The sequence below is a fragment of the Euprymna scolopes genome, chromosome 22, assembly GCF_053919585.1.
Source record: "Euprymna scolopes isolate OS-2025 chromosome 22, ASM5391958v1, whole genome shotgun sequence".
Lineage (NCBI taxonomy): Eukaryota > Metazoa > Mollusca > Cephalopoda > Sepiida > Sepiolidae > Euprymna > Euprymna scolopes.
The window spans coordinates 53139755-53162762 of NC_136503.1; the positions used below are offsets into that span (position 1 = coordinate 53139755).

The window sequence follows — 23008 nt, forward strand, 5'->3', positions numbered from 1 at the left end:
GGCTCATCAAGAACTTGTTTACATTAGACTTGAAGACAACCATATTGTAGTCAGCCGGAAAGCAGGAAAACGGAAGACAATTCCACAGGCGTGCAGTTCTAAGAAAGAAGCTTTGTTCATGGAATCTACGTTTAGGTTTAGGCACAGATAAAGAGTGGGAGGAATTATTGATAGTGTTTTCAGCTGGAGAAGTGTTTCTTGTGAAAGTTTGGCGAGGGGGTACCATAGACTGAAGCTCAGTTGAACACTTTTCATGTAAATAACGATAAAGCAGAGATTAACTCGCAACATCTCTTCTGTGAGATAGAGGTTGCAGGGAAGAGAAAAGGACATCTCCTACGAGGCTATGAAGTCTATTTTGAACTCTATCAAGGCAGGACAAGTCCTTTCTAGCAGCTCCTACCCAAATGTGACAACAGTATTCCATCCTTGGACGTATCTGGCTCATATAGATAGAGAATTGAGATATCTACTGGATCGATAGAAAGATCCCACCATTTTCCAGCGGCCATGGCAACAGATTTGATGTGCGTGTTCCATTTAAGATCAGGAGTAACGGTCAAGCCCAGAAGCTTGTCAAAACTTGAGGCCTCCTGAAGACGAGCCATTCATTTCAATTGATGCCAGATGTGGATCAGAATGTTGATGATGTAAAGAGAGAAGCTTGGTTTTAGATGCATTAAAAGTAACCAGCCACTCCTTTCCCCATTGTACCACGTGCTCAAGATCAGAGGAGAGCGAATCGGAGAGAACTTTGTCGTTTATTGTCTTAGATGTGCTACCATAAATGGTAGTCTCATCAGCATAAATGTCTAGAAATGATGTAAGGATGTGATTTGGAAGATCATTAATGTAAATCAGGAAAAGAGTTGGGCCCAGGAGTGTCTCCCGCTGCCATAATTATCCTTTCATATTTAATTATCCTACCACTCACAAACACGCATATAATCCACAAACATACATACATTCATCCACGATTACACACATACAGTAATCCCATATATATATATATAACAAAATTTTGCTGAAATTCAAAGACTCGCATTTCTTTTCATAACTTTCCGTTTATTACACCGTGGATTTCCTCATCACAGCTTTTTCGTTAAAAGGTGGACAATTACATGATTTTAGGTTTCCATAGTATATATTATATATTTTTACTGAGCTATATTTTTGAAAAAAAAAAAAAAAAAGGATTCTAGCAAAGTGCTCTATTATAAGGAAAAATACGAAAAATAAGAGCGTATAGTTTATATTTTTATTTTCAGAAAGTTTAGGTGAGACAAGTCATCAAGCTCTCTTCAGCCCATACTCATCTGATTTGGAGATGAGTATCGACTGAAGAGAGCTTGATACGAGTATAAAAAAAACGACGCCCCATTATCAGATTTGAAACCGTTGGTACATATGACTTATCTCATCCGAATATTCTTAATAATAATAATATAATTATATATATATATATATATATATATATATATATATATATATATATATATATATATATATATATATATACAGTAGAACCCTTGGATATGGCATTAATCCGCCCGGGTGGGGATCGTAAGATGAAATCGTTGTATGGTGGAATCTAAGCAAAATTTTATACAGTACATATAATTAAATAAAAAGAAAATACAATACAGTATATAATACACGTATACAATAAAATAACATTATCAGTAACACCGTAAGGGGAGCATATACCGTAACCAGGGGCCGGAAAACATCGTATCCCACATCGTAATCCGAAAAAACCGTATCCTAGTGTCAACATATCCCGGGGTTCTACTGTATATGTTTGTGTACGTGTGTTTGTGTGCGCATGTTTGTGAGCCTAATTTACTTTGAAAGATAGTAGATATGTGTGGTGTGACACATTATTCATATTGTTCGTTGAAAAACATTTGAAACTCAAATCAGACAATAAATATTCGAAACTCAAATAAACTTAATATTATTTTGTTTCTATTTACAGGCAAAAATGACAGATTTATTATTCTTTCTGGCTAAGACTAAGCCAATAAAACCTATGCACATATAAATATTTACACTTTATATAAATTATATATTTATATTTATACGTATTATCTGTGTATGCATATACTATATATATATATATTTATATATATACATATATGAATAAATATACATATTGCATGCTTATCTGTAGATGTATACATTTTATATATATATGCATGTATATAAATACGCGTATACATATATACTTATATATACGCATGCGTATTCATGTACATACATAATAATATATTTTTAAGCAAAAGTAATAAAAGTTTGCCATATTTTAGAGTATATATAATAATAATAATAATAATAATAATAATAATAATAATAATAATAATAATAAACGTGCCAAATCGCATATGTTGTCGTCGCAGCAGTCCATAGTACAAAGATCAATGTGGTAGAAAGAGAAAGCAAATAAGCTACCATAGCTGAATGAAATATGAATTACTACTTAGTATAAAGTAATCGCTATATTCATAGTAGATATTCGATAGAGCAAAATGAAAACATTCACAGCAAGGACTCGCTTTGTTACCACAACAGCACTTTTCTTTCTCCCTTTCTCTCTCTGCCAAAAATAAAGAGAGAAACTTTATTTATGGAAATTCCATAAACAAAGTTTCTCACCAGGAACATCTTTCTGTGGAACAAAATACCAACAGATTGCTTTCAAACGGACAACATGATCGTTTTATTTTTACTTTAATGCAAACAAATACTTGTTGAGCCGACTGAGATTAGCAGTTGTTCCAAAAGGTGTAGATAGTTCTACATAAAGCCGTCATTACTATAAATAAATCATCTGTCGATTTCGAACAACTTAATTGTACGGAAGAGTCTCTCTCTTTCTCTGTCTGTCTCTCTCTCTCTCTCTATATATATATATATATATATATATATATATATATATATATTCAAAACTCTATTAGACTAATTTAGTTGCATCTCTACTTATGACCAATCAACATCTTTATTGGATTGTACCATATTTTTCAACATTTTTTCATCGTGCCGCGACTGCATTTGGAATATCTTTTTAATTCACTTTTGAATTATTATCAACTTTTATACAAATATGTCTTCTTTCATAATTTGTAGTTTTATATTTATGTGCTAACCAGCAAAATTATAGTCTCAGAAATGCTAAACAGAAAAACCACGACTTTACGGAGACGATATGCCAAATTAATATTCACGAAGAAATAAAAACGTCGCGTACATATGGTTTTAACAGAAAAAATATTCCATTTTCAACAAAGGACAAAGCACAATTGAGAATGTATTTTAACTCTCTTAAGAAAAATGTAGGAAGAATTTTGATTCCAGAAAAATTTGGAATACTAAAACGAATTGAAATCCCTGTTCGTAGCAAAAATCAAATTGAGTATTCACGTAATGGAGTGAATGCAGTTTCGATCCTTCGTAGAGTTGATGTACATTTTTTTCTTTTCTCGTTGTTTTACCGGGAAAACGAAAATCCTGCAGACTATCAACAAAGAATAATAACAGGACACAATAATAATTTTTTTTCGGTAAAACGAAGATGGCTTCTTGCAAAGCGGAAAAATAAAGATATTTGCACAAGTGAAAGTCGGCCAACCTGCAGGAAAAAGCTAGTTTCTTTTCTTTGTTTGTGTGTTTTAAACCAAAAATATTCATTTTCAAAGAACAGTCCCAAAAATAAAGGATAAAGAACAAAAAATGGGGTAATAAAAATGTCTTATTTCAAATTTGAAAACTTTGCATGACTTACACAAACCAAAAGTTAGGAATGGATTAGGTCAATTCTTTAGCAAATTTTTTCTACTCATGGCTTTTTGAAAAAATAAACTTTAGGGTCGTTTTTTGTCGTTGAAAAACTTTGTGGAGTCAATCTTTACTTTTTCAAAGAAGATAGAAAAATACGAGTTTGTCCAACAAAAGTTGGTAGTTTATTCAAATGAGATCCTTGTGGGCCCTTTTTCGAATCCATACGTCGGCAATGTTGTGGTCCTGCTTAGAGAGTCACAATATTAAGGTGAAAGAGTCCTGGTGTTCATTGCGAGCTATTAAACTACGCGTGTGTTCTCTCCTCGACCGCAGAAATGTCTGGCTTACATAGTGCCAGACGAATCCATACTATGATAGATATAGGGGTGTTAACTACTCCAGAATATATATATATATATATATATATATATATATATATGTATGTGTGTGTGTGTGTGTGTATGCATGCGTTGTGTTTATACGTACATAATATATAAATCAACAAGTAAAAATTAAGTTTACAAGCCAGAGATTTCTGTAAACTTAAAGCGAATATATATTATAATATTTATCTAGTCATCACAATCAAATAAAAAAGCTGAATGTAACCAAGATAAGGAATAGAGCTTATCATAGCATTAATGAAGAAAAAAAACTTTATCGATTCGAAATAATCTTTCTTTCGCGACTGCTTGCAAACGGATCTTTCTACATACCTAAAACACACATTTTAGATTTTAATTTGGATCAATTTGTCAACATCGTAAATCTGACTTCTTATTATAAGAACATAGACTCTTATGATTATTTCATCTTGAAAATACTTAATCACTCCATATTTTTTCATCTGGATTTTGGATCTTTAATTTTTTTATTCACTTCTTTTTTCAATTTTTCATCTTCTTTCCCCATTTCATAAACTCTTTGCACTAAACCTTATTTTTGCATTTATGACTAGTTTTCATATAATGCTGTTTCAATTTATACAAGTACAGCAAATTCATAACTTCGATATAATATTAATTTGATAACATCTTTCCTCGAGGGAAAGAAACTCACTTCTTTTGAACTTCTCAGATTAAGAAAATTTTAATATTGTTTTATTATTTATATTCAGGTACCCTGTCGAATAATAAATTTATGTAAAGTATAATTTACAGTCTTGACTCTTTACTGCCAAATTGTACTTTCAAGCCGCCTTTCAACAAAGCAATATTTCTAACTCTTCTGGCTGGTCAGGCCAACTAATCTTCAAAGTAGAGGTCTATACATGGTTCAACAAGTGAATGAGAGGGTTTGTTTATGTTCGTGCGTCAGTTGCATGCTAACTCCGTCACGTGTGGGTTTCATGATAAAAAAAGATTATTTATTGCATAAAAAAAATTCTGGCGATAAAATTGTGTTCTACACGAACACTCATATATGTGTGTATGTGTGTTGATCTTCTAATAAAATACTTTATGAAATAAATTTATCTGTTTTCTTAATCATATGGTAATAATAAAGTTTATCTTGTTGTTTGAACATTGTTTTCTTATTATCTAATATCTAAACACTTTAATAATGCCTGAAAGATTGCTATCTCAGATGAACAAGACCGATATTTGTACACGCTACATTAGATTGCATGAAAGATCATATCATATCTTTTAGAGTGCGCGTTAAAATGAATGCACTCATTAACTTCATGTGTGTACTTCCAAATCTTTTGTAAATATTAAAAGCACGTGACTCGCTATTCCGGTGGGGTAGACTAACAATCACTTATATATCATTTATAAATTACTATAAGGTAAACGTTTAAGTATTTCGTTTTTTTGTTTGTTTGTTTGTTTGTTTGTTTTTGTGTTTTCTGGACATAGATTATAATTCATAAATGCATGTCATGATGTTTTGTTATGGATAATAAAATGAGATTGAATTAATTTTGGACGAGAAATATTTTCTATAATTTATATTTATATTGCTAACACTAAATTGGAGAAATTCATTTTCATCATATGCACGCATATATATATATATATATATATATATATATATATATATACATATATATATATATATATATATATATATATACAACACAAATATACACACATGCATGCATACATCAAGAGATATAGATACATATACAAATACACACAGAACGCATATATAAACACATACAATTATATATATATATATATATATATATATATATATATATATATGTATATATATATATATAACACGGAAATTACATAATTGTCGATGCAATAATTTATTTCAACCTTATGGTATTTTCAAGCATCTAAACTAGACAATTACATTTTTGATACTGAAATAAAGAAAGAAAAAGAATCGGGCCCCGACCGTCAAAAGCCCGATTCTTTTTCTTTATTTATTTCAGTATCAAAAATGTAATTGTCTAGTTTAGATGCTTGAAAATACCATAAGGTTGAAATAAATTATTGCATCGACAATTATGTAATTTCCGTGTTATATTTTTATGTTATTGCTCTGTTTACCACATTGAGCTCTCATACCCGGATTTCCTCCTGGAATTATTCCATTATAACGCTATATATATATATATATATATATATATATATATATATATATATATATATATATATATATATATAAATTTAAGTCATTCAACGAATTAAAAAAATCATGACGTGAAATGTTTGAGTTTCATATCAGAGATTTTTATTATTCTATGTAAGACAAAGAATATATTAGAAATATTTTAACTCCTTATCCTATAGGGTTTCTATGTCTACCATCTCTTCAGAGGATAACATATTAGCAAATAGCTATAATGGTATACACTCTATTTGCTAAAGTCAGTGAGACATGGAAAATCATTATTAAAAAGATTATTAAAAATTGAATGAGTCGTTAAAGGTCATAGAGTAAGGGAAGTTAAGGAAAAAGATATAAAAATTTACATCCAAATTGCACACACAGATATAGATACATATACAAACACACACATATATACACACACGCATGTCATTCACAGAGAGAGATGCACCCCAGACTTCGTTAAGACATGCATTTAGGAGAAGGAAACTCTGATGTAAAAACATGCGGTTTACTGTATACTTTGTCCTGTAGCAGTCACCTGCACTGACAGAGGTTAGCAGTTAGACCAAAAAGCCTTCAGGCTGTCTGTAGAACCAACATTACTGCTAACCTTTCTTAACACTATTTGGGTAGCCTTTGTTAGCACTATTTTGGTAACATTTGTTTATCCACTATAATCAAATCAACTTTCAATAGTTCTTGTGACGGAAGCTCATACGCCGAAATCGATGGGAGAGTCCATCATATACAGATATATACACACATGCAACGCACACATATATATATATATATATACACGTAGATATAGGTACATATGCAAACACACACGGACGGATATAGGTTGGTTTGGTTGTCTTTCTGTTATTTTGGAAAAAATACTTATAGGCAATGTTGCATCCAGTTATTTTGTGGAAGGTTTTTATTCTTCAAGTTCTTTTTGTAATGTTTGGTTTGATTGTTTTATAGTGGATTTTATCGTTTTTGTTCCTTGCCCTGCAGAACATGCATGAGTTTTGCAATGGAGAAGTAATATATATATATATATATATATATATATATATATATATAGAGAGAGAGAGAGAGAGAGAGAGAGAGAGAGAGAGAGAGAGGGGGAGTGAAATAGACACAGATATACACACTAAGCACACACGGGGACATTGATATGCACACAGACATACAAAAAGAAGATGCGTACATTCAATCTATACGTTTATAGATAAAAAAATCCTTGTATTATTTTATTTATCTTTGTTCACTCAGAGCAAAGCAAATTGCCATTTAAATATGAAAAAGGTCCGATTTATACGGGAAGGCATAACCTAACTGATGAGTTTGACGTCAAGATGTTTTTTTTTACATCACATTTAAATTTCTGCATGCTGATATGACCGTGGAAAGCACATGTAGTAGGGAAGTATTTTTAGCAAGTACATCAGAGCAATTTCCCGTGGAAGTCTTATTTATAATATAAATTTCAATTGCTAAAAACTTTTGTCATCGGCACTGGAGCACTATGAAATTGATACCGTTCGAAAAAGCAAAGTCTTGCATGAAAAATATGCAAAAAAGTAGACAAAAAAGATTAATTCTGTGCGGGTCAATTGGGCAGTGTTTTTGCAAGGAGGGGGTACCTTTATCTCCGTATTTCCAATGTTATTATTACATAATATTAAAAGAATTCATTGTATTTCATGTAGATTTGTAAAAATGCTGATGGTGTCTATTATTGCACGATTGAACTCTAAAACTGAAAAAAATACTACTTACGTTATTGTCGCATGTCAGATAGTAAAATACCAAAGAATCACGAAAATCGATGAAGTAGAAAAATATTCACGTAAAAACCGACAAGCAAAACTGAAGATGAAGTTAGTGCTGGAAATGGCTGAACAATTAAAAAAATATTTATAGGCAATGTAAAAGATTAGCATAGGCAGTTTATAAGATAGTTATAAGCAATTTATAAGGACATTATAGGCATTTATAGGCAATCAATAGTATGCTTTTAATACATTTCTAAGATACTTTTAAGAAATTAATAGGATACTCGATAATCTATAGTATCTCAGCAATTTATAGTATACTTCTAAACAAATCAAAATATAACCATAAGCAATTTTATAGGGTTGTTATAGGCATCAGATAATCTAAAGGGTAATTAAAGGCTATTTACAGGATAGTTATATGAAGTTTATAGGGTAGGTATAGGCAGTTTATAGGAAAATTATAGGCTATTTATAGAATAGTTATAGGCAGTTTATAGGAGAATTATAGGCAGTTTATAGGATAAGCATATAGTTTTTATTATAAATAAATTATAATAAATAAATCACCCCATGATTATTCTATACAAGTATTCCATGTATAAGCCTATAAGCTTATACATGGAATACTTATAAATGTATTTATAATAAAAACCATAGGAAATTTTATAGGGTAATCATAGGTAATTTATAGAATAATTACAGGCTTTTATCGGATAGTTATAGGCAATTTATAGAATAATTATATATATTTTCTAGGAAACTTATAGTATAACTAAATGATATAAAGGTGTATAGAATAGTTATATGCAATTTATAGGCTATAATAAAGATAGCAATCAGAAGCAAAACCATTGGGTAGTTATAGCAAACTTATAGAATAATCGGAGGCAATTTAGAGGATAATTATAGGATTATTATAGGTCATTTATAAGATAGTTATGGACACTTTATATGGCATGCTTACAGGCTATTTGTCGGCAATTTATGGGATAATTAAAGGCTATTTATAAGATAATTATAAGTAAGTTATAGGCAACTTATCAGATAGTCATAGGCAATTTATAGAAGAGTTATAGGCTACTTATATGATAGCAATAGGTAATTTGTAGATAAGTTATAAGATAATCGTAGGGTAATTAAAGGATGATTAATGAAATAACTATAGACTATTTATGGAAAATAATAGGTCAATTTATAGGGTAATTATAAAGCATAGTTATAGGAAATTTATAGAATAATTATGGGTAATTGAAACAGAGTTACAGGCATATTATAGGATACTCATAATTTTATAAGCTATAACTAATAAATTTATATGCAATTTATATTTATTTATAGGCTATAATTACAGAATTAATAGGCAATTTATTGGAAAATTATGGTTAGTTGTAGGATAAGGCAGCTTGTTATTTATAGCAAAAAAATAGGATACTTATAGGCAATTCATAAGATAATCATAATCAATTTTATAGGCAATGATTAATGGGATAATCATAGGCTGTTTATAGGGTAGTAGTAGGCAACTTTTTGGATAATTATAGGCAATTAATAATATTATGGAAGCTATATAAGATGATCGTAAAATATAAGCTATTATAGGGAAATTCTAAGGCAATTTATATGCAAATTATAGGATACTATAGGCAATTTATAGAAGAATCATAGGTAGCTTGTTAGTTATAGGCAATTATATGATAGTGATAATCGTTAGAGGCAATTATAGTTATAATCATTAGATTCAATTTTAGGATAATCATAGTCAATTCATATATTTGATATAGCCAAATTAAAGGATGAATATAGATCATAGGTACATTTTTAGAATAATTATAGGCAATTATAGAAAGTAGTTATAGGCAATTTGTAGGATAATCATAGTCTATTCGATGGATTATAAAAGACAATTTATAAAATAATCATAGGAAAATTCATAGGATAATCCAAGACTGATAATAATTTATCTATAGAATTATCATAGGAAAATTTACAGAATAATTATAAGATAATCAAAATCACTTTTATAGAGTAGTTATAAGAAATTTATAAGATAATCCGCCCAGGCAGTTTATAGGATAATAAATGGCAGTAAATAGGATTATAATAGGCAATTTATATGATAGTTTTAGGCAATTTAAAGGCTGCGTATAGGCAATTCATAGCATAATTATAGTCAGATTAAATAACAAAGGGCATTTATAAGCAATTCATATGGTAATCATATGATTATTATAGGTAATTTATAGAATAATCAGGTAAATTTATAGAATAATCATAAGATAATCATGCATAATTTTTCAGGGTAGTTATAGGCAATTTATAGGATAATCAGGATTATTTTAGGGTAGTTATAAGTAATTTATGGGATAATCATAGGCAATTTATAGGCTACTTATAAGCAATTCATAGGATAACCACAGGAAAATTTATATAATATATTATATATAAATCATAAATTACATTGTAATTATAGGTAAATTATCGAATAACCAGACAAATTTATATGGTAATCATAAGCGATTTACAGGATGATCATACACAAAATTATGGACGAATTGGTTATAAGTTTAAAAGTTATAAGTTTATAAGTTATTACTTTATAAGTTTTTAGTTTACAAATTTATAAGTCTCAGTGAATACAAGCAAATAGTATAGAGGCGAAAAAATAAAACCGATCATTTTTGCTGATTTATTTCATTAATATGCAATGTGTGTGTGCATCTGTATGTGTTTTTAAATTATAAGTTTATAAGTTTATAAATTATAGGATTTTAAGTTTATAAGTTATATGTTTTATAATTCTACAAGGTATAAAATATAAGTTTATAAGTTATAATTTTATAATTAATTTTATAAGTTTATAAGTTAAATGTTTATATGTTATGAGTTTATAAGTTAAAAGTTTAGAATTTTACAAGTTTAGAAGTCTCGGTGAATGCAAATAAATATTGTAGAGACAAAAAACTAAAGACGAGAAAAGGCGACAGATAAATAAAAATATCATGTTTGCCGATTTATTTCACTGATATGCAATGTGCGTGCAGATATGTATGTGTTTATGGGTTATTAGTAATAAGTTTATAACTTATAAGGTTACAAGTTATGTTTATAATTTTAATGACATGCTATGTGTGTGCAACTGTATGTGCTTTAAAGGGCAGTTTTGTGCAGATGCTGCACCATACACTTCACATGAAGGCTGTTCTCTCAAACTGATATAATTTGCAATGAGTTTTCTCCAGTTGTTTTTTTTTAGAATATGGAAATTCTGACTCAAAAATTTAACAAACACAGAATTACCGATATGCTTTTGCAAACCTTAAAAAAATAGATTTTAATCGCAATTTCATTTTTTTTTATTCTCGGCAGATGTATGGATTCATAATTCAGAGTGGAACGATAAAATCGTCGCCCTAGAAAATAGTTGTCGGAGTCAAAAATGAGGAACAAGTATATGCCTGATGAAGAATGCTTTATTTTCAGTTTGTTTGTCATCGAAATTTAACGTACAAGTTCTCAATGTGAAAACTGCAAGATAGAATAATTTTCTTGGAGATTTAATTGACTTTAAGTATAAAATAATGTTAATTTGATAGTGACAGGAGAGAAATCTTCCATAAGGTTTCCTCTTTTTGCCTCAAATTCAATCCAGTGCGCCATGCTTGTCTATTATATAAATCTCAACTGTCTGTTTGTGTGTGTGTGTGTGTGTGTGTGTGTGCGTGTGTGGTGTGAATGTATGCGTTAAAGTTTATAAAGAATAAGTTTATATGTTTATCGGCACTGGATACCATGAGATTAATATCGTTTGAAAGAGCAAAATCTAGCATGGAAAATACGTAAAAATTAGCTAAAAAGATTAATTCGGTGTTGATCAACTGGGCAGGTACTTCTTTCCCAGATTTCCAACGTAATTATTACGTAATTTTAAGAAAAAGTTAATGTGTTTTATGTAGATTTGAAAAAATGCTGACTCATGTTACCGGAACTGACGTCATCTCTCTTTAATGGTGTCTATCAACAATTAAACTGAGTGGTTCTACAATATAAAACCGAAAAAATATTGATTTGCAAGTAAAAAAAAAAGTACTTACGTAATTATCACGTGTCAAGTAAAAAATACCCAAGAATCACGAAAATCGATGAGGTAGAAAAAATATTCAGGAAAAGCTGTACCGATAAGCAAAGCAGAAAACAGTTGAAATGTTTACAATTGAAATCAATTTGTGTATAAATTGAAAAAAAAAAATGCCGAGTCATTTTACCGGAATTTTTATGTTGAGATTGCCTGTCTCTCATTTATAGTTGGGGTAGGGGTATACTGATCGTTTTTTGTCCCAAGCAATCGTCCCAATTGTCCCAAGCAATCGTCTCAACTGTCACAAGCAATCGTCCCAATTGTCCTCATTTTTTTTAGTTTGGTATAATTAAAATATGATCTTCATTTATGTATATTATTTATGTGTGTTGTACATTACCCGTCCTAGGGATGGAAAAATTATTTCATATTCGTGCTGTTAATTACCTGTCCTGGGAATGGCACCATTATTTGATACGAATGTTATGTAATACTCGTCCTAGTAGGTAAAATATTTTTTTGCTCGAGATGCCAAACGATACACAGACATAAAAAATTTCTCTATCCTAAGAATAACAGCTGTGTTCAAAATCAACTTCATTCTTCTCATTGGTTTATACGGTTTCGAGCAACGCCGGGTAGCCCTGCTAGATAAATATAAAGTGTAAAATATTTATAAAAATAGTAATTCACTTGGACTATTATTCTCATATTGGTTGTTATTTTCACAGTTTCCTAACCTTCGAACTTCTTTGAGTACATCTTTTTTTTCTTTTTTTTTTTAACTTAGGAAGCTTTATGTCAAACACGGAATTTATACAATTTCTTTTGGCGGGTGGAGGCTGGACCCTTTACTAAATTCATAACATAAGGATGTCCAAGTTCATAAACACGCATGTGACAAGGTCAAGGGCACATCAATCGAAATGTTGTAAAAACAACATACCACTCAACAAGTCCTGGGCCTGACATATGGATGGAACCTCAAATAAAAGCAACCATGTGAATTTTATAAAGTACTAACCTTCAAATGAGATGTGTTCAAAACCGCCCACTCGGATTATTAGTTTACAAATTACGGTTATTTAAGCGAAGCTACTGATGCAAGTTTTCATAACAATACTAGATGATGAGTTCAAGATATTACAAGGGAGTATCAACTCTATTTTACATTTACATCTTTCAACGAGAAAGCAACATTAAAAGTGGGTGCTGCGTTTGGTTGTAGTCTATCAAAAACAACAAGCACTGAAAATTTAGATCGTTATTTAAAACTGTTTCAACACAACCAAAAGGAGTTTTTGCGTTAACATATTGCAATGGGTGAAACATGGATCCATTACTTAACTCTAGAGTCAAATCAATAGACAGCTGAGTGGTCAGCAGCAGGTGAAATCCTTCCAAATGGATCAAATTATTATCTTGAGATAGATAGAATCATTAATAATGAATATTATTTAGCATCATTAGTACGATAAAAGGCAGAAAACTACAAATAAGAAGGAAAAACGGGCTTTTCTCAACACAATGCACCATTGATCACAATGATGGCAAAACAACATTAATTGTTCTTCGAATTGTTTCTTCACACACCCTATCCTCCAAAGCATTAATTGGCTGTTGTAGACCTCAAGAGAAAGTGACTTTTCTCCAATTTTTCCTGAACTAATTAAAATTAAAATTATATATATATATATATATATATATATATATATATATATATATATATATATATATACTAGCAAAGATACCCGTGCTTCGCACGGAGCTTTGTTGCGCACTCAGGTACCAAAATCTGTGGGCACCTTTCCAGTAAGTTGATGTTGTAAGAGCAACGATTGCATAAGGTGATTAACATTTTAACTACCTCTTGTAGTGACTGAAATTCAATCAGGAACTTCACAAAACATTTTCATCAAAAAGGAAGGTTACTTGATGTTACATAGTAAATTTTTCATTGAAGTCATTTTCAACTCTTGCTTAAATTTTATCTTGCACATTCAATACTAAAAACTTACCACAATCAGATCATGTCAGTTTTTCCTCATATCCATTTCTCGAACTTTTCACTAAAGAGCCTCAGGGTAAACTACATTTCTGCTGCTTTGATTTGGAGCCAGAATGTAGAGTTTTTCTGAACTTCCTGTCCGGCTGAAGCAGTCTGATGTCAAGTCTACGCCAATGGTGTTAAATGTCTGACCTTGACTTTTGTTTATGCTCATTGCAAAACACACCTTCACAGGAAATTGGAGTCTCCGGAATTTAAATGGAAGTACTGAGTCCGATGGAACTAAGGGGATCCTTGGCAGTAGAACGGTTTCGCCTTTGTAGGGACCACAGGAAATGGTGGCCTCAAGTACATTGGTGTGCAATCTGGTGATAACACATCTGGTTCCGTTTGTTATTTTTGGCGGTTCCAAGGATCGAAGAATCATGATTGGCGATCCAATTTTGAGATTTAAAATGTGTGGAGGCATTCCAGATATCTCCAAAGAGTTTAAAAACTCCACAGGGTAGTGAACAGCTTCATATTCATTAGTAGCTGAATCAACTGACTTGTATTGCTTTGTGTCTCCTGGAAATTCATCCATTATTGAATTGTTCAAATGATTCACATTGCTGTTTAATGGCAAAATAATAGCCCTCTCAGCAAGCCAATCCGGTGATTTTCCATTGTTTTGCAGGTCTGGGTACACTTTGTCTTTCAGTTGCTTCTGATTACCGACACATTTACCAAGCGCAGTTGGAATCTTAATTGTGTCAGGTGAAGAAGTGATAGGAAACTGACCATTACCGATTTGGAGAAGCAATTTTGAGAAGTCTGCTGCAGCTGTGTTATCAGAGATATAGGCTCTCATATTAGTAGTCAGTCTCTTCACTATAACGTGCCTCCAGAGATAGGATTGTTTCAAACTTGCATTGACAATGTTAGCCCTTGTGCCATTTTTAACCACTGGGAGGATTTGACGGAAATCACTGCAAAATAAGGTTGGAATGCCACCCATGGGATTCTTGTTTCCTGTGATGTCTTGCAGTGTTCGGTCAATTGCTTCATAAGCACTCTTGTGCGTCATTGGGGCTTCGTCTACAATGATTGCAGAGGTGTCTCTAATTACATTTGCCAAGGCTGAGTTACCAGTAATTTTGCAAACTGGCTGATCCATTCGATGAGTATCCAAGGGTACTTTAAAAGTGCTGTGAAGAGTGCGGCCACCTTGTAGTAGAGTAGCAGCAATGCCACTGAATGCTGTTGCAAGCACAATCTTTCTCATGGATCTAATCTTTGCAAGGATCAAATTGATTACAAAAGTCTTACCTGGAGCATCAAGAAACATCATGTTTTTGTTCATTTCACCTTGTGCTTCCAACATTGCCATGAATGAATTGTAAACTTCTCTTTGAGAATCGGTCAGTTTTTCTTGCATATTTTCTGCTTGTAGGGAAAGTTCTTCAAGATTATAAGTAACTTCACGTTGATACTCTCTCGCGAGTCTTTCATCTCTCCCTTGCATTGGTGCAGGTAATCCATAGCTTGCCAATGGTTGACCGCACATAAGGAGAACTTTTTCTTCAATTAGACAAAGAGTTTTATTGTAGATGTCCTCATTAAAATCTGCTTCTGGATTGTTAACTTCTTGCCTGTATCTGTGAAGAATGTCTTCAGATATTACATCACGAAAAGCCATCCAGATCTCAAGAGGATTTCTTGGCTCACAGGCTGTTAAAATTATCACAAATAGGCTTCGCAAATTTGAAGGTGATTGAGTGGCACTTGCCTCTCCTACTGCTTGATGCAAGTGATGGTCATTTTCTAGAAGGCCTCGAGCAAGGCACGCTGCTCTGTATGTTTCAAACACCTGACCATTGTATGCTCGCAAATTTTGAAATGAAGTTGGACCAGCAACCTCATTGAGCAACAGGCGTAAGAAATAACACTCCCCTGCTTTTGGACTAATCGTGTAGATTCTCCCAATGCATGGTGCCTTCCATACATCATCATTTTCAGTACCTTCAACTTGTACCCCACGCATTCTTCTCATCCATTTCGTTGTCGATTTGTTCCAAGTGTAAAACTCAGGGACTTCTACGTATTTGAGACCCCTTGCAAAGTCATCCTCATGGCAGAGTTGAAAAAATGCTGTCAAAGTTGTGGCAGGCGGTGGACCTTGGGCTCGTTCCAGAGCAGTATCAGCTGAGAACATGACACGCTGCCCATTTTCAAGATGAACAGAAAGTTGTACAATTGGGGGGAAATGTTCATGGATGGGATGTTCCAATATCCTCCAGGCTGCCTCTGAACTGCCGACATACCTTGCATTCTGGAACTGCTGGATCTCATCCACAATGTGACTTTGTACTTGGCCTTGTTGGTTAGCTGCTCCATCAGTTCTTTGTAGTTCAAACACTGCTTGATCACATCCTTTATTCACGTATTTGAGGACATATTTGATGCTTTGGATCGAGCTGCAAATTTCTACGTTAATGTGAGCGTTGAACTGCTGAAGGAGGACCTTGTTGTACGGAACAATCCACTGGTTTGTTATTTCTTGATTAACATACCGACCATTTCTCTTCATCCTTATTGTACCAGTCTGGCCTCCATCTTCTGGTTTTCTTCGCCTGTACTTGGGGTAAGAGTCTTGGCCTTGCTTGGTACACTGAAGAAATTCTTTTGGGTATTTTTTGGAACATTTGTTGTCAATCATACATGGACAATTTGGATTAAATGGTCCACAAGGTCCATGCACCATATGTGCCATCACTTTAGCATGAAGATCAGGATCTTCCTCTTTGTCAGGGATCTCTGCAGATATGCAGAGATCCATTTTTTCTGGTAGAAGTTTGTCCTCTGGGGCCTGCCAGGTGAGGATGTGTGCATGCGGCAGTCCTCTTTTTTGATATTCAATACTGTACAGGAAAGCCCTCAACCTGCCAAATCCTCCCTTTTTAATAAATTCAAGTAACTTTTTTAGCTTCTGCCTGAAAACCCTGGCAACAATATCTGGACGATCCTGAGGGTCTTGCCCTTGAAGACAATTTTCTGTAATTTCTGTCCACTTTGGATTTGTTGTGAACATGATGAAGAGGTCGGCTCGGCCCATTCGCCGAACATATGCCATGGCATCACTTTGACGCTCAAACATGTATCGAGGGCCTCCTGTATAAGTTGCCGGAAGTACAACTCGTTGACCAAACTGTTCTGGATTCCCATCCTCCCTAAGAATTGAATCTCTCAAGTTGCTATAATTGTCAGCTCTCAGGGTCTGTTGCTCACGCCTCAGGAACTGTAAACGTTCTGTTTCAATCTTGCAGTACACATCCACCAGCCATTGTTGAAATAGCCTTCGGTACCAGAGAAAATAGTTTCCAGGCCGAGTCATTAAATGGTACGAATAAAATTGCTGTTGGGTAACTTTTCGCCCATTGGATGCCTTCATGTAGATGTTGTAAGATGGAGAACCATAGGGGTACATTAACGGGTACATTAAAGTATCGTAGAGGGGATGTAGTTCGGAGATCCATTTTAATGTATCATTTCTAAAACGCAAGACAATATCCCGGTTAGCTGTTGGTTCATTCTCCATTAATATTCCAATCTCATACGTTGTTGTTGGAGCATTGAATCGCCGTGGATGCTCTTCTTGCGGCCTTCGGTCTTCCCTTATGACAACTTTATGTTCTACCAAGTGTTCTTCTTCAATCCTCTCCTTTGTTGTTTTCAGCTGACAAATGAAGCTGTTGTTCTCATGTAAAAATTCAGTCAGACTTTGGAGAATGTCTCTATTGAGTCTACTGTCACGTCCCCGATTATGTAGTTCCTCTTCCAGACTATCCAAGAAGTAGACTTGAATAAACTTTGCTGTTTCATCTTCAGGTGGTAAAAGACTCCCAATCTGGTGGCAAACCTGGCCTCGAATTCTAAAAGAAGGATTCCACCCATGTACTGCCGCAATTTTGTGACCAAATGATGTCATTGCAAAACAATTGTTATAACAGCATAGATTTTGCAGAAAATCTTTAGAGATGGGACCATTGCCGGAGAGCAAATCTTGAAGCAACTGAGGCAGTGGTGGAAAGCTATCAAGCACAACTTTGCCAGAAGAACAACAACAACCAGGGGTTTCTCCTTTAAATTTTACAGCTGAGCAATGTTGACATACTTTGTCCATTTTTCCTATATCAGCTGTAGTGAGAGAGTCATTTTTGTTGTAGAGCAACCCTTTTCTATTGCAGTGTTCTATTTCATGGTGTCTCAAAGCAGTCATTCGTTGTCTAGCTGCCTCGTTTTCTGTCAATTGCTGGGGCAAAGTCATACTCTCTCTCCATACAGCCTCTCGTTGTTGCCCTTGGTATAGGCGAAAGCTTCGTTGGGTTTCCGATTCATTCTGATGTCGTTGAGCCACTCTCAACTGACCTTGTGTACGTCTACTTACCTCATATAATTCACTCGATCGTAATATTGCTTCTCTTTCCAGTGCATATCTTTGCCTTTCTTGAATTTCATCTTGTGATGAATTTAACCGCCTTACAGCATGTCTAGTTCTGTCAGCTTCACGTTGGGTTTCTCTTTCCAAATCTGACAGTCTTGCTCTCCTTTCTCTTTGACGTATCCTGTTAAGTTCTAGACGTCTTTCTCTATCTGAATTGTTTTCATTGGAGCGAATTGCAGCAACTCTTAGTCTATTAGCTTCCAATCTTTCCATTCTTTCTTCCTCACTTTCGTTTCTACTTCGTTTGGGTGGCATAATTTCGGTTTTAAACGGAATTGTTTAACGATATTAATGATTGTAAATTAATTAAGCGTAAAGGAAATGTATACTAACTGAAATGGACGAACTATAAATAATATTTCTGAATAGTACAATTATAAACAATTATATTGTACCTATTTACTATGCCTCCCCACGGGACAGAGTTAGACACCAGGGTCGTTTTTTAACGTGGAGAAAAGGTACAAAAATAAAAATTGTCTCAGTCGTGAAGGATTTCTCCTCCACCGAAAGAGAACAAGAAAATGAAGTGCAGCATCTGAAGAACAGATACTACACTTTGATCTTGACCAAAAGGAATGAATAAAAGCGACCTACGTGTGACTCATTACTTCCGGGTGTAAACGTCACAGTCTAAAAGTAATAATTAAAAAAAAAAAAGTAAATGTAAAATAAATGTAATACCAACTTAGGTTAACTAAGTAAACAGTACAATTAAAACAGTTCTATTAAAACAAATAATTACTAAGATCTAGGTAATTGTTAGTCTCATTGTTATGGTTTTAAAGAAAAAAATGTGTAAAAAAAAGTTCTGCTTTTGTGAGTACGTGTATTTCTTTTAAATTACATAACCTTTTTATTTTATTATTTATATCTCTTTTAAATTTATATATTTTGTTAGTAAACTGGAAGAAATTCAGTTGAATAAAACCTTGTTCGTGTTCTTTACGTTAAACTCATATTTTTATAAAAGGTTCATCCGGTTTAAAGAAAGCACTAAGTTTAAATAAGACTGGAAATAACTAATTCAATATATAAATAGAAAAATGAAATAAATATAAGCTTTAAGTCTTAAGATAGTAATAATCAAAATGTAATAAATTATTTGTAGTTCAAATCTATGATAAACAGGCTTTCGAAATAGGCTCGACCAGAAAGATTAAATTGGAACGAAATTATAATCTCCGTGCCATTTTCAAAACAACCCCACAAAAGTAACGATATCCTGCAGTTGGTTAAATGACAATGCTTGTAAGAAAAATGTAAAAGAAAATGCGCTTATCTGTTTATTTTGACCTGTTTGGCTATAACTGGAAGAGAGCGTTATGTTTTGGGGGTTGTTTAAAAAATAGAATGGAAATAAAGTTAGTTCCGTTTTAATTGTGTTTAATTGCGGCAAGCGCTAACAAAATCGAAAAATCACTGTTTACATTCGAAATGTTAACTTTTATAGGTTTACAGGTTTGCTGACAAGGCTGGGGGTGTTTAATACAATTATTTTACTAAATTGATTTTTTTCATTTAAAAATAAAATTATTTATTTTTTAATAAAGTTTTATTTTAAAATATTTGTTTTTGTTTATTTATATAAAATTACGATAGTTGAATTGTATTCTTTCAATTATACTGGCAAGTAAAATATAAAAGATTAAAACGGAACGAAATTGAAATTTCCATTACATTTTCAATACAATCCCAAAACATAAAGCTTTGCTCGCCAATGAATTGTTTTGATAATATACGTAAAGTGAAATAAATCGAATATAAAATTAAATGAAAATATATTAAATAATTAAATGTTAAATAGATTTTGTAAATAGTACAGTTTAAATGATTAGAATATTTCCAATATGTAATAAGGTCGAGGTAATTAGTTAAAGAGATTTAATATAATGTGATATGCAAATGAGCATAAGTCATTCGATATGGGGGTGGTTTGTAGACTAGTATATAAAGAAATTAGGCATAAATTCTTATGTCTCCTATAACAGAAACATCCTAAAATGGGTTCTAATGTTTCTCTACCAGGAGAGATCTACCCTCTTACCTCCTTTATATTTCGTTGATGATGGAGAGCTGTACACACAGACAGAGACACACGAACCCTATTACTTTATAAAAATATAGATATATATAAAGAGTGAAATCAAAGGAAATGCAATGTTTACCTGATATAAGCAATGGTAAACGTCGATCTAATATAAATATCAAGTATTTATATGTGGATATTTTAATCCCAACCAAATAAAAAAAAAAAACTCAATGCACAAATAATAGAGAGTAGAGCTTATTATAAGAGAAAGGAAATTAAAACTGTAAGTTGAAATTTACAATCAAATTTATTATTCGACTGAATACTCCAAAAAAACAATCCATTTAATTTATTGAATCCAGACAATTGGGGATCAACCTATTTTGGACTACTACACTAGCGGCAAAAACAATTTACATAATTTCAGCTGCGTTGAAAATTTTCCAACCGGACTAATTCTAATCAATTGGATCAAAATTTGGACTTGATTCTTTCTGAAGATTTATTTGCATCTTCGGATCATCTTTGAAAGCATCTTCATGTAAGCTGCAATTTTATGCCCGGTTGGTTTTTATTATTTTTTTTTTACATCTACATTTTTTACTTGTTGTTTTTTTTTTAAGGACATGGACATTTTTGCAAGTTATGAATATAATAAATTGCAGTTTCATTTAATGTCGTAACCAACAAATTCTAGCATTGCTACAAATATAATTTGCTGATTTATTTCTGTCCTCTGATGAGAAGAATAGCAAGAATAGCATTCTTTGAAACTCTGCAGATTAAGGACTTTGAAAATTTTTTTTGGAGTATTCAGCTGAACAATGAACTTGATTCTAATTTTCAACTTACAGTTTTAATTTCTTTTCTCTTATATATATATATATTAGATAGATAGATAGATAGATAGATAGATAGATAGATAGATAGCCATTTACTAGAATACCACTTACTCCAGTATGGGTAAAATTGTAATATAGTCACTGGCTCCATAATTTAAATGACCAAGCCAGGACACGTATACCTATTGACAACTCAGATTCAAAGTTAATACTGTGCTAGCATTTAAACTGAATGAAATGCATATGTATAGTATCAGATCATATGCAGGAATTGTATCGTATCAGGTCACAATTGGATAAGGTGTAGTACCTGTTAGTCTCTCTTTGATATTCTGGAGGGTTATCATACAGGGGCTAGATGGAGTTCATCAACTGTGGTGAAAGCAAATACATAGAAGAGAGAGGGGTGCTCTGTTGAAAAATCAATCAGAATAGAGGGAGCCTGTTGGCTTTGTAGATTAATTATCTAATGATTGTATAAAAAACATCCATTTCCAATGCGCCATAAGTCAGCATGAAAGTAGTAAGGCCCAAAAAACTATCATGAGAATGATTGTGTCAGTTTGCAATCTGGTTGAACCGAATATAGTGATATATGATGATTCAGTGGAAGTTGTCTCTTAAAACCTTATCTGGAGATTGTCAAGATCGTTCGTACTGATATCTGATTCACACAGCAATTATGGTGATATATGGTCAGCCAATGTATACGCTTTCTGATCTCTTGATATGCAGATCCCTGAGTAGGATTTAACTTTCCCTTGTGGATGTTGGCAACCTTCATGTAAGCCTCTCTTTCTCACAGAACCGACGTTATTAATCTTTCTCTACTCTATCATTATATTCATGATAGGTGCTCGACTGAGCTCTAATCTATTGCCCCACTCTATAAAATATCCACAGCAAAACCTCGTCTAGCTGCAACAACTGTAGATAGTTTTCCTTTTTCCCTTTGTGATTCTAAAACGAAAAACTTCCATGAAAAAAGCTTCTTTATAAGCAAGAACTATTTGTCTGAAGTTACTTTCAGGATGACTATACCATGGACTCTTTCAAGTCCAATGTTAACAAATTCTTGTTGAGCCGTCCTCTTAAACGATCTAATATCTGTCCAGTCTCGACCATTCTTACCAACCCTCGTAGTGTTATTTCACTGTCCGCCTGACAAATTTATTAGCCATTATCCTCGAGGAGCCTAATGACCCTGGTAAGTGGAGACTTGTTAATACATACAAAAAGTTTAAGAAACTCTTCCTTGTAAATATCTGATGATAGCAAAAACACAATGCCAACAACAGAATAAAAAAGACTTCACCACCCTGATTCATACAAATCTATGCTTTCACCTTCTTTTAATGACGTCATACTGAAGAATAAAACTCGCCATATTTAAATTGTAACATCCGGACATATTGCCTCAGTCTAGATAAATTTCGGTTACTGATCGATGACAG

The 23008-nt window shown here is 32.7% G+C and overlaps 1 protein-coding gene across 1 annotated transcript in view; it reads right to left on the reverse strand.

Annotated features, from left to right (window-relative positions):
* The window catches only part of LOC145243442 (uncharacterized), a 1410572-nt gene that overhangs the window by 683405 nt on the left and 704159 nt on the right, over positions 1 to 23008 (reverse strand). The gene's annotated exons all lie outside the window — the stretch shown is intronic.